This window comes from Notothenia rossii (genome assembly GCF_949606895.1).
Source record: "Notothenia rossii genome assembly, chromosome: 7".
Lineage (NCBI taxonomy): Eukaryota > Metazoa > Chordata > Actinopteri > Perciformes > Nototheniidae > Notothenia > Notothenia rossii.
Genome location: NC_136905.1, coordinates 46,591,302 through 46,608,860, shown reverse-complemented (window position 1 = coordinate 46,608,860; position 17,559 = coordinate 46,591,302).

The following is a 17,559-nucleotide window of genomic DNA, read 5'->3' as shown; positions in this document are numbered from 1 at the left end:
TTCCTCCGAACTGCGGGTTCGACTCTGATGGCCGGGAGGGACGAGGGAAACGTCGGGGGGGTCTGCTGGAGGCTCCTGCTGGAGTCTTGCGTTCACTGGGACCTGGCTCGAAAAACTCGAAACCCTGACTCCAGTGCGGTGTTGCGGCCATGCGCCTCCGGGTACCAGACTCCCCTGCCTCCTCCGTGTTGCGTGGGCTGCGTGGGGGTAACCCTGCGTGTCCGTTACCCTGCGTGTCTCTTACCTCCCAGGCCGACCGATATGAAGCGTTTCCAAGACGAACCGTCTGACTCAGGGGTCCCACCACAGGTTCCGTAGCGGGGTGGAAGTTCCATCTCCCCTCTTTGCCGCGGAATGCAAAACAAACACCTGTTTCTCTCATCCTCCACTGTGGCATAGCGGCCTTAGTCGGCTGCGGCATTCAGCAATTGGCCTTGCTCCGGGCACAGGACCCTACTTCATCAAACTACCTGTTTGATCCTGCGTAACAACCACATATATGCTTGTCTGCAAAGACATTGATCGAATGGCAAACGTGACCCGCCATCGGAAGGCCTCCGCCGGCCCGGCTTCGTGCCGGTGCTCTGGCGGTCGGTTCTTCCAAACTGCGGGTTTGACTCTGCTCCTGGGAGCGCATATGCTTGTCTGCAAAGAGGGACATGCCTGGTCCCGCCCAGGTGTTCTTCTACGGCTAGTGTCCAGCCAGCTGCGGTATCATCAAATTTGACCCGCCATCGGAGGGCCTCCTCCCCGGGTCCAGCTTCCGGTGCTTGGCGGTCGGTTCCTCCAAACTGTGGGATTGACTCTGCTCCTGGGAGCGCATATGCTTGTCTGCAAAGAGGGACATGCCTGGTCCCGCCCAGGTGTTCTTCTACGGCTAGTGTCCAGCCAGCTGCGGTATCATCAAATTTGACCCGCCATCGGAGGGCCTCCTCCCCGGGTCCAGCTTCCGGTGCTTGGCGGTCGGTTCCTCCAAACTGTGGGATTGACTCTGCTCCTGGGAGCGCATATGCTTGTCTGCAAAGAGGGACATGCCTGGTCCCGCCCAGGTGTTCTTCTACGGCTAGTGTCCAGCCAGCTGCGGTATCATCAAATTTGACCCGCCATCGGAGGGCCTCCTCCCCGGGTCCAGCTTCCGGTGCTTGGCGGTCGGTTCCTCCAAACTGTGGGATTGACTCTGCTCCTGGGAGCGCATATGCTTGTCTGCAAAGAGGGACATGCCTGGTCCCGCCCAGGTGTTCTTCTACGGCTAGTGTCCAGCCAGCTGCGGTATCATCAAATTTGACCTGCCATCGGAGGGCCTCCTCCCCGGGTCCAGCTTCCGGTGCTTGGCGGTCGGTTCCTCCAAACTGTGGGATTGACTCTGCTCCTGGGAGCGCATATGCTTGTCTGCAAAGAGGGACATGCCTGGTCCCGCCCAGGTGTTCTTCTACGGCTAGTGTCCAGCCAGCTGCGGTATCATCAAATTTGACCCGCCATCGGAGGGCCTCCTCCCCGGGTCCAGCTTCCGGTGCTTGGCGGTCGGTTCCTCCAAACTGTGGGATTGACTCTGCTCCTGGGAGCGCATATGCTTGTCTGCAAAGAGGGACATGCCTGGTCCCGCCCAGGTGTTCTTCTACGGCTAGTGTCCAGCCAGCTGCGGTATCATCAAATTTGACCCGCCATCGGAGGGCCTCCTCCCCGGGTCCAGCTTCCGGTGCTTGGCGGTCGGTTCATCCAAACTACGGGTAATCCTGGAGCGGACATAAACAAAGAATGATATTTTACAGGACATGATGGATATGTGTTTTTTCCAGGCTTTTTGGAAATAAACCAAATGTGATTTTGCAGTGCATGATATAGCTCATTTTACCCATGTGATGTTGTGCAGTACATTACTGAGCTCATTTAACGATATGGTCTACCAGGCGAAGTGGGATGCTGCCATTTCCCAACTGGTCTCCGGAGGAATATAAGGAGAGTTGACAGGGGACTCTGCCCAGTGCTCATGAACCAAATGAGGGGTGTGTTAGAGGGGAAAGGCTCTGGCTGTTTCTGCAGCCTCTGCATCTACCTTCGGCGAAAGCCGGAGCGGGACGGAGCGCCCGGAGGTACTGTTACCCCCACGTTTTGTACCCAAAACTGTCTTGTGAGCTCGTGGCAGAACCATGAAACAAAAAACAATCAATGTATCGGACCCATCGCCAGTCGCGTTGGTGCGGAGGTGGGACCATTTTAACCAGGTGGTAACCCAAGTCCTCCCCTTGGTCCGTGTTCCCTGCATTGAAGCATCGGACCCATGGTTGCAATCAGCAGTTGGCTAACGCATATAAACGGAGAAACAGAAAACCATTTAAATAGAATTCATTGTGTGTGTTTTTGGAAGGATGTTGACCGAATGCCCGGTGTGCAGCCTCCGCTATCTGGCTTTGAATAAGCACCTTAAGCACAAACATGCAGTGCGGAACCTGGATGAAAGAGGCATCATTCTTAAAATGGCCAGTGGTAGAATAAATGTTCGGACCAAACCCTGTCCCATCACAGGGTGTTCGTATGCTGGGAGGAAACTACACCGTCATGTAACTCGTGACCACCCTGAGTTCTCCCGAGATGAGGCACATCAGGTCATGGCAAGGCTGAAGCATAGTGTGGCCCTGCAGTTGCTCCATGACCTCCGAGAGACTAATCCCATCATTGGAATGGCTACATCATTGGATATAGACAATGAGGAGGAATACCCGGTGCACCCTCCACCCTTCTCCCCACATACCGAGTGTGACGAAGAGGACTGCATGCAGGTGAGGCTGGACAATGTGGCATTGAGGGCTCAGAAGGATGCCCTCATTGATGAGGTGAAGACCCTGCGCTCCAGGCTAAAACAGGGTCTAAAACCCAGGAAGCAGAATGCCACTGCTGCTCTGCTTGAGGAAGACGAAGAATGTATACGATTTAAGGGCGTAGCAATCCCAAGTACCCCCGACATGAACTCAGTAGCCTCCGGCAGCAATACCCCTCTCAAGACCCCGGTGAAGACTGTCATGCGGTCCATAGAAGCCTCTGCGAGTGAGACCCCCCTCAAGTCTGTGATGCGGTCCCCAGAAGCCTCCGGAAGCAAGACCCCGGTGAAGACTGTCATGCGGTCCGACAAAGCCTCCGGTAGTGAGACCCCGGTGAAGACTGTCATGCGGTCCCCAGAAGCCTCCGGAAGCAAGACCCCGGTGAAGACTGTCATGCGGTCCGACAAAGCCTCCGGTAGTGAGACCCCTCTCAAGTCTGTGATGCGGTCCCCAGAAGCCTCCGGAAGCAAGACCCCAGTGAAGACTGTCATGTGGTCCCCAGAAGCCTCCGGTAGTGAGACCCCAGTGAAGACTGTCATGCGGTCCATAGAAGCCTCTGCGAGTGAGATCCCTCTCAAGTCTGTGATGCGGTCCCCAGAAGCCTCCGGAAGCAAGACCCCAGTGAAGACTGTCATGTGGTCCCCAGAAGCCTCCGGTAGTGAGACCCCAGTGAAGACTGTCATGCGGTCCATAGAAGCCTCTGCGAGTGAGACCCCCCTCAAGTCTGTGATGCGGTCCCCAGAAGCCTCCGGAAGCAAGACCCCGGTGAAGACTGTCATGCGGTCCGACAAAGCCTCCGGTAGTGAGACCCCGGTGAAGACTGTCATGCGGTCCCCAGAAGCCTCCGGAAGCAAGACCCCGGTGAAGACTGTCATGCGGTCCGACAAAGCCTCCGGTAGTGAGACCCCTCTCAAGTCTGTGATGCGGTCCCCAGAAGCCTCCGGAAGCAAGACCCCAGTGAAGACTGTCATGTGGTCCCCAGAAGCCTCCGGTAGTGAGACCCCAGTGAAGACTGTCATGCGGTCCATAGAAGCCTCTGCGAGTGAGATCCCTCTCAAGTCTGTGATGCGGTCCCCAGAAGCCTCCGGAAGCAAGACCCCAGTGAAGACTGTCATGTGGTCCCCAGAAGCCTCCGGTAGTGAGACCCCAGTGAAGACTGTCATGCGGTCCATAGAAGCCTCTGCGAGTGAGATCCCTCTCAAGTCTGTGATGCGGTCCCCAGAAGCCTCCGGAAGCAAGACCCCGATGAAGACTGTCATGCGGTCCGTAGAAACCTCCTGTAGTGAGACCCCTGTATGCCAGAAGACCCGTGCGTCTGTCTCCAATAAGCTGAAAGCTAATCTGGCTAAGGACTGGCCCTCTTCCCAAAATCAATGGTGCACTGGGAAGGGACTGCGGAATACCATGCGTGAAATCACGTTGCCTAAAAGCATGGAGACGTACATTCAGACATACAGAGGTCATTGTGAGGGTCTTGCACCGACAGTAAAACGGAAAGAGAATTGTATGTCCAATGTCAGCCGGATAAAGAACTTCATAGTATTCATGGCCCATGGTTTTGACCGGCTGTCAGACTGGCTGTTTCTAAAAGACACAAAGAGGGTCCGTGGCTGGAGCAAGTATATTTCAGAGTCGGGCCGGACAGTCACAACATCGCTGTTGTTCCTGAAGACTGTGAACCATTTCCTGAGGTACTTGTCTGCATCAAAGCTCCGGGGGTGCAGGCTCACCCAGTCTGATATGACCAACATCATCAGAGAGGTGAAAGCCAACATTAACGATTTGAAAAAGTCTGTCACTCTCCACCAGTTTAAGGTGAAGAGGGACAAGCTGGATCGTCTGCCGAGCCAGGCGGAGCTTCTCGCCGCCATGGCGGCCGCTGAGAAGCGCATCCCTGATCTCCTTGACCTGATGGCTAGCAATCCGACCTCAATCACCCAGTACCTGCTATATGGCTATCTAACCCTCCATTGGAGCCTCCTGTATGGCCACCGTCCGGGTGTGTATGCAAACATGACCAACACGGAGGTCTTTGAGGCGGACAGAAGGGGCACTGCTGAGGGCTACATCATCCACGTGCAGGATCACAAGACTGCCAAGACATTTGGTGAAGCACAGCTGGTGCTTACAATAAAGGATTTTAGCTGGCTCATGCGGTGGATGGGGATAAAAGAGGGCTTGTCGGGTCCTCAGAATGAATTCTTCCTTTTCACATCGGGGAAGCAGGCTTCCAAGAACCTGAACGCTCACTTGAAGAGGGCTTGGGCTGATGCTGGGCTAGAAACAGCCGTCACCTTCACCATCTTGCGCACTGCCCTGGCTGACAATATCAAGCATCACCAAGATCCAGAAAGCAGGTCGATTCTGGCTAGGTTTATGTGCCACGACGTAAGCACTGCAGACCGGTTCTACGCGAATACGCCTGGAATAAAGGAGGCATTGAAGATCCGCTCCATGTTCAGGGCGGCGGCAGCAGCTGCAGCAGCATCATCATCAGAAGGAGGTCTACCACCGTCAGCTACCTCCGAAGAGGATTCAGGGGCGGAGAGCAGCGATACCTCTTCTTCAGGACCGATTGGTACTCCTGATGAGGGGAAAGGGGCCGTGGACTCAACCTTTTTTCCCCGGTGCACTGTACAAGTTAGACGGCTAATATGGCCCCCAGGCCCCTGTTAATCATGTTGTTATTATGTTTATTTTGTATACTGTTTTTGTAAAAGTGGTGTGATAATTAAATAAAAAAAAAAAAAAAAACATTAGTATAACCTTGAAGGTTCCCAGGGGCAAATACAGTGCCTGTCATTTTGCAGGATATAATTTAACATGTAACCTCTCCTGGAAATGGACATACTCTGTGCATTTCCAGGAGAGGTTCCATGTTAAATTATATCCTGCAATATCCTCCAAAGAAGGGGTGGTAGTGTCATGAATAAGGCCGAATATGTATGCCGATGTGCGGACGGTAAAGCACCGCAAAATCCACCCCTTTAGGGTAACCAGGGGCATGAAGTTCTGTAGGGTGTGAACATCTGGGTTTAGTCCGAGTGAGGAGTGCTCGAGCGTGGGAGGATGTGTAAGGCAGAGGAGGGGAACAAAAGGTGTGTGCAGGAGCAGGGAGAAAAGAGAAAATAAAAAGACTCAAAGTGTTCCACCTTCCATCAGCAGCAGCGGGCCCGCTCTGTCCGTGGTGCTGAACACCTGCCTGTCTATGTGGAGTACAAAAACAAACAAAGACAAACACCTTTAAGGTCACCAGGGGCGTGAGGTTCTGGTTCTGGCGGTGTGCATGGAGGGGTTTAGTCCGAGTGAGGAGTGCTCGAGCGTGGGAGGATGTGTAAGGCAGAGGAGGGGAACAAAAGGTGTGTGCAGGAGCAGGGAGAAAAGAGAAAATAAAAAGACTCAAAGTGTTCCACCTTCCATCAGCAGCAGCAGCAGCAGCAGCGGGCAGGCTCTGTCCGTGGTGCTGAACACCTGCCTGTCTATGTGGAATACAAAAACAAACAAAGACAAACACCTTTAAGGTCACCAGGGGCGTGAGGTTCTGGTTCTGGCGGTGTGCATGGAGGGGTTTAGTCCGAGTGAGGAGTGCTCGAGCGTGGGAGGATGTGTAAGGCAGAGGAGGGGAACAAAAAAAAACGAATACAAATAAGTTAAAGTGTGAACCTCCAGCAGGGCAGGTGCTGCTGCTGCTGCTGCTGCTGTGAAGGAGGACGAATATTGATGCTTGTGTTCGGACGGTAAAGCACCGCAAAATCCACCCCCCCTTAAAGGTGACCAGGGGCATGAGATTCTGCAGGGTGTGAACATCTGGGTTTAGTCCGTGGGGGAGTGCTTAAGTCCGGGGGCCCGGGGTCTCACGGTGCACGAGGTTATGGAAGTGCCACTGTTGCCGGAGGTCCTTAGTCCGTCCTTTGGGGCTCTGTCAGGGGCTACAGAGAGGTGGTTTTCCCGGTCCCTCTCCTGGAGGTATGAAATAACCTGAGCTCCATGTGAGGGAGCCGTGCTGGAGCTGCTTAGTCCGTCCTTTGGTGGTCTGTGAGGGGCTAATGAGAGGTGTTTTCCCCGGTCTATTTGATGGAAGTCTGACACGAGCAGAGTGTGCATGCTTTGAAACTAATCCACCCACGCTTAGCATGCTATTTTAGGGTATAAATCGTACCTTGTCACCATGCACTGTGCTCCCTGGGACGACGCGCCCTCCTGTGGGGACACATGAGAACTGCACTCAAATCACTTTGTGCTTTTTAAACAGTTTAACATATTTTTTTCCACATTTAAAAAACGCTTTCTGCCCTGGAAATCATTTCTAATCATTATTACCGTTATGGAGGGGCTGCAGGAACACTTTCCCCGCCTTGCAAACATTTATTCCTGGTTCAAATAATCAATTTGTTCCGCCTGCTTTGCGTCAGCACCTCTGCGGCTGTCGGATTAACACAGATGAATGCACTTTTAACACTCACGCAGCCAGAATTCCTGCTCTTTTCCTGGGTTACAAAGTGAGGTGACGCAGCCTGTCCTCTGAGTCTCCCCGCCTCTCATAGACTTATTTCTGGGTAAAAAAAGCCATGTGCTCCGCCCCCTGGATCTCTGCATGTGTGTGTGTGCCTGTGAGTCTGTGGCTACTGTCCACATGCCCGCATTAGGAGGCACTATTTTCGGATACATTTTCTCATTTTCACCACTTTTCATGTTTTTATTATGTATATTGTTATATTATTATTATTATTATTATTGTATATATGTATACTGTGTATACTGTTTTTGTAAAAATCATGTGATTATTAAATAAATAATAAAACATGAATATAACCTTGAAGTTTCCCAGGGGCAAATACAGTGCCAGGTGTCAGACTATTTAAACAATGTTTACCCAGGATTCAGACACCTTCCCTGGCTTGTAAAATGCGGTGATGCGCCCTGGAGGTATCAGACTATTTTAAACAACTTTTCCCCGCCTTTCAAACACTTGTTCCTGGGTTATAGCCTGTCATTTTGCAGGATATAATTTAACATGGAACCTCTCCTGGAAATGGACATACTCTGTGCATTTCCAGGAGAGGTTCCATGTTAAATTATATCCTGCAAAATGACAGGCAACAACTCTCTTCCAGACGTTTAAAAACACTTTTCCGACTATTTTAAACAACTTTTCCCCGCCTTTCAAACACTTGTTCCTGGGTTATAGCCTGTCATTTTGCAGGATATAATTTAACATGGAACCTCTCCTGGAAATGGACATACTCTGCGCATTTCCAGGAGAGGTTCCATGTTAAATTATATCCTGCAAAATGACAGGCAACAACTCTCTTCCAGACGTTTAAAAACACTTTTCCGACTATTTTAAACAACTTTTCCCCGCCTTTCAAACACTTGTTCCTGGGTTCTAGCCTGTCATTTTGCAGGATATAATTTAACATGGAACCTCTCCTGGAAATGGACATACTCTGCGCATTTCCAGGAGAGGTTCCATGTTAAATTATATCCTGCAAAATGACAGGCTACAACTCTCTTCCAGACGTTTAAAAACACTTTCCCCGACCATTTAAACATTATTTATGGCTTGTAAAGTGCGGTGATGAGCCCTGACAGTATCAGACTATTTAAAGGGTTACCAGGAGCATGAGAATATCCTCCACAGAAGGGGTGGTGGTGCCGTGAATAAGGACGAATATGGATACCGATGTGCGGACGGTAAAGCACCGCAAAATCCACCCCCTTTAGGTTAACCAGGGGCATGAAGTTCTGTAGGGTGTGAACATCTGGGTTTAGTCCGTGGGGGAGTGCTTAAGTCCGGGAGTCCGGGGACTCACGGTGTGCAAGGTTATGGAGGTGCCCATGTCAGGGACACATGCTGGAGGTCTGTGGTCCGTCCTTTGGGGGTCTTGGAGGGGCCACATAGAGGAGATTTCCCCGGTCTCTGTCCTGGATGAGTGAAATAAACAGAGTCTCCATGTCAGGGACACATGCTGGAGGTCTCTCTCCCGAGAGTGGACGTCCATTGCCTGTAAATTGGTCTAACATTAGGTCTGTCACTTTGGCTAACCGCACCACTGTCTGTCGTCTCCCGCAAGTGGACATCCATTGTCACTTTGGCTAACCGCACCACTGTCTGTCGTCTCCCGCAAGTGGACATCCATTGTCACTTTGGCTAACCGCACCACTGTCTGTCGTCTCCCGCAAGTGGACATCCATTGCCCCTAAATAGGGGGAGGGGGTCTGCAGTTCGGTGGACTAAGGATTGCACCACTGCTTTTTGCAGATGATGTGGTTCTGATGGCTTCATCGGTCTGCGACCTTCAGCACTCACTGGATCGGTTCGCAACCGAGTGTGAAGCGGCTGGGATGAGGATCAGCACCTCCAAATCTGAGGCCATGGTTCTCAGCAGGAAACCGATGGACTGTCCACTCCAAGTAGGGAATGAGTCCTTACCCCAAGTGAAGGAGTTCAAGTATCTCGGGGTCTTGTTCTCGAGTGAGGGAACAATGGAGCGTGAGATGGGTCGGAGAATCGGAGCAGCGGGAGCGGTACTGCAGTCTCTTTACCGCACCGTTGTGACGAAAAGGGAGCTGAGCCAGAAGGCAAAGCTCTCTGTCTACCGGGCCATTTTCGTTCCTACCCTCACCTATGGTCATGAAGGATGGGTCATGACCGAAAGAACGAGATCGCGGGTACAAGCGGCCGAGATGGGTTTTCTCCGCAGGGTGGCTGGTGTCTCCCTTAGGGATAAGGTGAGAAGTTCGGTCATCCGGGAGGGACTCGGAGTTGAACCGCTCCTCCTTCGCGTCGAAAGGAGCCAGTTGAGGTGGTTCGGGCACCTAGTTAGGATGCCACCTGGGCGCCTCCCTAGGGAGGTGTTCCAGGCACGTCCAGCTGGGAAGAGACCAAGGGGTAGACCTAGAACCAGATGGAGGGATTATATCTCTTCTCTGGCCTGGGAGCGCCTTGGGATCCCCCAGTCAGAGCTGGTTGATGTGGCCAGGGAAAAGAAAGTTTGGGGCTCTCTGCTGGAACTGCTACCTCCGCGACCCGACCACGGATAAGCGGGAGAAGATGGATGGATGGATGGATCCCAAGTTGGAAACATTTGCGTTACATCAGCATGTGTAACAGTTGTAAATATGCAGTGGTGTTTATTTGTAAATCATTTAGTATAATCACACAAATTCTGTGTTTTATATTTAATAATTATGTGTTCTTTATTTATTGAATGTTCAATACCTGACAAGGTCGGAGATGAAAAATGTGGGTCGCAGGTTCCTCAACAGTGCATAAGACATCTATCAATATGTGTGTATACCTCCACCATTAAACTGTTGTATTCTGCACATTTCTTATACTATCTACATACATCTTTTAAGAGCATAATACATATGTATAATATCAGTTAAAATAAGTGCTTAAACATACAGTAGTTAACATTGCAGGAAAGCAATATATTAGTACTTTGTCAGGCTTGATATTTATCCCCCCAAAGCTTTTTTCTTATTCAAAATAAGACCTTAACCTAAAGTATTCTTTCATGTTTAAATAAAGCCTAATCGTTTGTCTGTCTGTGTCTCCTATTAATATCTAATAATAAAAATATTACATTTCAATAACGTGCTTTAACCACCAGGTTTCCCTTTCTATCAGCTGTGCGCCGTTATGGTGTAAATATACCAATAAACCGATTTGATTAAATATCAAAAATGTCAGCCGAATTAGTATTGATACTCCGAGGAGACTTATATTGTGAAGAGAAATTGAAGATTTGGTTTAATTGATATATTTATGATCCACGTCACATATTCAGTTTCGGCGGCAGTTGTTCCTGTTTGTCTAGAAATCTTCTCATCAGGGCTCTATAAATAGCGAACTACGGCAGATGTGTAATATTTAATGCAGCCGAACCGTGTATTACAATGCCGTTATGTGATGACCTCCAAAGAGAAAAGCAAGCAAACTCGGAATAAAGTATTATTATTATTTATTTTTTTATTTGGATTTCACATCAACAGGAAGTCCGGTTAACTAAAATGTTCGTGCGGAACAATACCCCAACCCGTAGATTCGTGGGTGAATAATGTCAATCACCACATTACACACATCCCTTCACATTTACATTTTAATTTACATTAAAGTATTTCGTGAGGCCTTCTAAAATGTTTTTAAATATAATTAGGGTTGTAGTTGAAGAGTTTGTAAATTATTGCGTTGCCTGGCACAACGTCCATTAATTCCACAACCACACACATCGATTTAATACATTAATGTAGCCTTTGTTTCTGCTAAAAGAGGTGTCGACCAGCTGGGGCAACAAGAAAATCGGCGACATCAATTGTGACTATTAAAAAATAAATAATTATTATATTAATATTGACAATAACAACCGACTGTCGGGGAGCGTTCTCATAGCGTCTATTATCAACGCTATGGGAGGTCTATGACAAATATGCAACTGCGTGTGTTAATAATTGCACGTTTTCACTGCTCATATACAGTATTATGCGGGTTCGGGTTGGGTTGCGGATCCTGTGCCGACGGGTCGGGTCAGGTTGCGGAACTAATTGGCAATATGTGTGGGTATCGGGGCGGGTTCGGTATTGCGCGTCGCGGGTGCGGGGCGGGAGCAGGTCTTAAAAATCAGACCCGTGCAGGACTCTGGTCCAGGTGCGCATCAATTACGTAATTAATCATATATTTTCGATTATAAGGAGTAGAAATATGATTCAGATATCCGCGGAATCTCTGGAAGGGTAGCTTTCCAGCGGTACCTCCTGTGCAACACGTTCTCCCTCCCAACCTGTCACATGTTGACGGTCGGTCAGGGCCCTTTCCCGTCACTCTATTACTCACAGGGTACCCCTTTAGAGTCAGTTTTCAACGGAGCTATATACAAGTATCCATTTACTTGCATAGAGCTCCCTGAACGTTGGTAATAGATGACTTGAGATTGCTCTCCGCAGGTCCATTCTCAAAGCGTTTATCAACCTTTTTCTTACTCAATATCAAGCCACACTTATTGTTTTTACTTCTTTATTTCAATTGAATAATGTAGGACTTCTGTTGCCGTCAGTTATGGGGAGAGTAGGGGCTCAGAATACTGAAATCTGTATTGTTTCATAGTTTTTCCTTCTAATTTTGTATTCTTTTCTAAACCACACACTGTTATTTACTGAACAATAACACATACTTATCCTTTTGTTTATTTATTTGTTTGATTAATAAACACAAGTTGGAGTCTGTCAGGACCGAGGGTCGGAGCAGCTCATAGTAGTTGCTTTAGAGAATTTTACACCCGGAAGTAAGTATTATCTCCGCGTCGTTTGATAAACCCTGTGATAGTCCTCAAGAAGGTCTATGGGACGCCCTGCCCGTTGAAAACTGACTCTCAAGGGGTACCCTGTCCGTAATAGAACGACGGGGAGGGGCCCTGATCGACCGTCAACATGTGACGGGTTGGGAGTGAGAACGTGTTGTCCTGTGAGACTGTAACCGGGGCTGAAGTCGAATAGTCCATTTAGCTTAGGAACCTTCCTAATCTAGTGAAATTAGTTAGTGCCGTTCGAATTCTCAAAATGAAAGGAAAGGAGGTTTCAAACTTCCTTTATAATTTCCACTAGCTTAGGAACCACTGGAAATCCCTTTACGAAAGGAGAGGAGAAAATGATGCCCCACAATGCCTTGCAGCCGCAGCATTTGCCGTCACACAACATTCGGCCGTTCACCGAAACAAACCGATTATGACCGAGAAATGATATCATGAAAGTTATGGTGCTTATTAAGCACTTTGTTTTGAATGATCATCAGTATTATAATCAAAAAGAGAAATATGAACGTTAGTTTTTACTGAAATTATCAAATAAAGTAAACATTTCACTGTGTGGGGTTTGTTCAACTTTTAAAAAGACGTTTGAATGGTGATATACACAGTGATAGATGTTAAACTAACGTTTATAATAAATACATTTGTATTTATTTTAAGATCTTTTCATAGTTCACACTATGAGGGAGAGGATGACGAGCACAAGTTTCACTTTCCTTTTTTATTTCAATTCCAACTTTGGTCATGAAGAATATGTTTCTCTGTTGTCCACGTTCATAAAGCATAAAGCAACAGCATCAGAGCACGGTGCAGAGTCTCTCGATGAGTTTACAGTAATCCCTCGTTCTTATTATACATCCATGTTGTAGTCCGCTGTATAGAAAACTGTAGTTTCCATAATTTCCCCACAGCAGCAGACGCACATTCATGACGTCCGCTGGAGCAAGATAAACACGTCGGATGGTGAAAGTGCAGTCGGATTCTCTAAAGTCTCTTCTCCTAAGTCCTTTTGAATTCTCCTATCGACTATCCCTTAACCCCGTGACGTTTCACACAGAGGTCAAGGAATAGACGATAGGGTAAGGCCCTGACACACCAAACTGACACCAAAGAACACGTCCCAACGGAACACGACTGTTGTGTCGCCTCACGTCTCCTGCTTCTTGGCCAACAGTCGCACTGGAACACACCGCAAAGACTTTAGCCGACGGCCAAGTAGCACATACGAACTGCGCATGCGTGAGTGGCAATAACTCTCCTTACCAGCAGGCGGCGGTAGTGTGTATTCGTCATTCAAAAGAGGCAACAACCGGAAAACAGAGAAGAAGAACAGACTCCGTGATATAAACAAACAACAAATAGCGTGTGCGTTCCATTTTCACTCTTGTCCATCGAAAACATGTCTTGTGCGGTACTGGAGCTATCAGCCATTGGAGTGTTGCTTGCGGAAGACATTTTTTGTGCCTTCTTAAAGCGTTTGTTTACGTCCCTCACTTCCGTTTTGCTTCTCATGCACTGATTCGCTAGCTGAACAGCCAATCAGAGTGATTTATTTGGCCCGACTGCCCGACCCGACGCATGGCCGATTCAACATGTTGAATCGGCCATGCGTCGGCCATGAAAGGCCAAATAAGGCATGTCACGGCCGACGGTGTGCGACACACCAAATTGAGTTTGGGCGACAGGGCACGCTTCGTCGTCCGACTAACACCGACGCCGATAATCGGCCTGGTGTGTCCGGGCCTTTAGGAGCTGATTTTTGGACTATTCGACTGCAACCCGGGGCACAGCAGCCAATATGGCCGCTCAAAGCAGCTTGACTTTACACTGTGTGGGATTGGTGGATCGGTGTGTCCGTCAAGGAAATCTCGGCCGGCAGCCATGATGGTCTGAAATGACCAATGGACATCGAGAAATCAATAAGGACCTACCCACCAAGTAAAAAAAAACATAAACCACGTGTCTCCCATCAGTTTACGTCTTTGAGGAGAAAGAGAGACAGAGAAAATGGCTAAAAAAAAAATTGCAGTCGACAACTTCGCTAGAGATTTTTTTCGCTAGCAGCAGTGGAGATAGAGCCTTAGAACCTGAAGTCTTTGACTCTTCTGAAGAAGAAGAATACAAAGACAACAACAAGGATCCATTTGGACATGGGTAAGTGTACATATTACAGTAATAGTGTACTGGCAATGTGTGGGGACTACCGCGAAAATGAACAATAGGTTTATTGATATATATTTTTTATCGATAGTCATGAACTTTTTCTTGGGACAATATAGACTCTCCATTAGCAAACATTTACTCTGTGTTAACGTTATTTTGGTGTGTAAAAGTGAGATTACATATGTAAATGATTAAATTAGTCATTTATTCGTCCCACAACGGAGACATTTACAGTGGCTATCAACATGTTTTTGCCATCGATTATTCTATCATACTGTTCTGTACAGATGAGGTTGTCATAGATTTATTTATATGTGTGCCTGTAATTATTTTATCATACTGTTCTGAACAGATGAGACTTTCTCTTTGAGAGAGAGAGAGAGAGAGAGAGAGAGAGAGAGAGAGAGAGAGAGAGAGAGAGAGAGAGACTCCTGTCCAACCTTCCAAACTTTCTTATTATGTGTGCATTGTTATTTGTGCTTGAGCAACATTTTACTTGAACTTTATTTCAATGAAATTAGCTGTAATTATTGTCCTACATTTTAATTTGTTTGACAGAGAGGTTTAACAGCTGCCTGGGGCTAGTGGCCCACAGGCGGCGTTTATCCAGCAGCCAGAACATCCATCTGTGCCGGCCCCCAGGTCAAGATCTACTGTAGCTCAAGGGCCTTCACCAGAGCCATCACCACCAAGGACCAGCAGACCAGCATCACTACAGCTGCCTCCACCTCCATCTGCGGCTGCCACCAGGTCAAGATACACCTCAGCACAAACGCTCCACCACACTCGTGGAGGTCTTGTGTAGCACTTGTACCCCCCACCTACACAGCAGCCCAAGCACCATCACCCCCACCTAGACAGCAGCCAGACCCACTGTTTTGGAAGACAGACAAAGACCTTGACACTGTCTTGAAATTTATAATGAATAGTTGGTTGGTTGTAGTTGGTATTTATACACATCACATGAACCTTGGTATGTAATATGAAGTCATTATTCAGTCCTAATGTATCTCAGTCCCTGCTGTGGTGAAAGTAGAGTGACAAACACCTGTTTTACTCAAAATTCTAATTAAAATTGTTTCATATTAGACATGAATTACACATTTATATACAGTGTAATTCAAATATTTCACTACTTTTGTGATCCTAAGACTTTGGTAAACAAATCTAAAACACGAAAACAATGGGATGAAATGAGTAAATTAGTGTTTTCACCATAGACTGTATATATAAATGGACGTAGTGTCCGTGACGTCACCCATAGGATTCTGCAGAGTTGCAGAGAAGCCCTTAGTAGGCGGAGTCGGCCACTAACGGCTTGACAGCGACGTCAGAGTCTAATCCCGCCTGCTCCAAATAAGGGCAAAGTGGCGGAGCCGAGGCGGGACCTGCTGCCTCCGAACTGGAAGTAAACAGAGCTAGCTCAGGCTAAGAAGCTAAGCTAACATGAAATACGTGCATACCAAGTTACTGCTAACAGTGTAGTTCCCCTATATAAACATTACATTCATCATCAAATGAGACAATTTGCAAGAGAATTAGCTATGTTTTGTTATTATTAATGCTTGTCATTCAAACGTTAAGAAAAGACGGACTCCACCGCCCGGCCCCGGACCTAACGGAGCCGCAGTGGGCTAGCTCCGGGAGGCCGGCTGGAGCTAGCCCCCTGCGGCTCCGTTAGCTCCTGCGGCCACCACTGGGATAATTGGGTCCCCTATTAACATTTGCTCCCGTTTAGCATTATGGGCGTCATAGCCATAGACTATAAAAGTCTTACCCAAGGCTGAATCATAAACTAAAATGTATATAGTGTAAAGGGTTACGTCCTTAGCTGGCTAATAAGTAACAAGCTAAGCTACCAAGCACACAAACACCTGCGAACAGGATATGTATAATATTATCATTTTAGACTTCTTGGAAGTTCTGTTAGTACATTCAAGCGCACAGCACAACATTTTAATTGTCTGGTATTTTTAACAATATTCCCTAAAAGGCACAATCACCACGAACACGGCTAAAGCTAAAGGGTCAAGTACAGTAACTACAACTAACTAACGTTGTAGCCTCTATGGTTGTAGCCTAGCAGAGTGGACAAGTTGCTGTTAGCTGACAGTGAGGCATGTATATGTCCATCAAAGTGACCACGCCCTAATTTATGCAAATGCTTTAAGGCTTAATATTAATTAAACAGATGACTTGAGAAAAAATTCACCCCCCCAGTCCATATTCATGAAGGGGGGGATCTAACTAGACAGAGAATATGTTTTTTTGAACCACGATGTAAACATGTTTAATTCTGCTCTAAAGTTGGGCATTTTAACATTGGGGTCTATGGAAATTGCTCCCTTCTGCAGACTGCTCCTACTGACCACTAGATGAACTGCAGTTTGAGGCACTTCCGCATTGGCGTCCTGGCTCTTCCCCAGAGTTTGCCGCTTGGTTTTCACAAGAGTTTTGAAGATTTTCCGAAAATCGGATGTCAAATGTTAAGCTTTAGAGCTACTTGTCTCATCACACAGTGCTCTAAGTTGAGTAATTTGCTTTTATAGCAAGACCAGAGATTGTCCTGAACATTTTGATATGTAACACCATATTATAAGAAGTACATTTAAAAGGTGATTTAAGGAAACATCTAAAAATCGAGAAAATACCCTTAGACTCCAGAGGGTTAAAACATCCATTAACCTTTATGTGCAATAAGTGAATCCACACAATAGGTTTATTTAAAACTTCCCTTAACGTAACATTACTTAATTGAATCAATACATAAACTTTATGTAAAAGTTGGCATTAACTCAATTAATCCGATCTAAAAGTTACTCTATTATTTCAAGTCAACGTAATGAAAAAACATAGCATTGAATGTGAGTATTTACATTAAACATACAAGATCAAATTGAATGGAACATGTACATATAATTAAATTACTTAAAGTCAACGCTTTTGGCTTAATTCGTTTTTTGAGTGTGGTTTCATGAAAAATATCTACTGTTTATTTGTAGATATCTCCTAAAACATACAAATAAAGTGTGTAATGTAAGCCTGTTACATACACACTGTTCTGCTTTCTGCACTGACCTCAGCAGCTGTTCTCACTGTAAACATCTTGTCACAATGAAAACAGTTGTATTAAAAAAAAAAATAGCCTAACATCAAGCAGTGGAGTGCACCAGCTGGGCGCAACTCTACGTCCGACGTAGAACCGAAGGTTAAGACCAAACTAAAGTTATGACTAGTGCACCACTTAGACTTAAGCCCTGTATGCGTTGCAC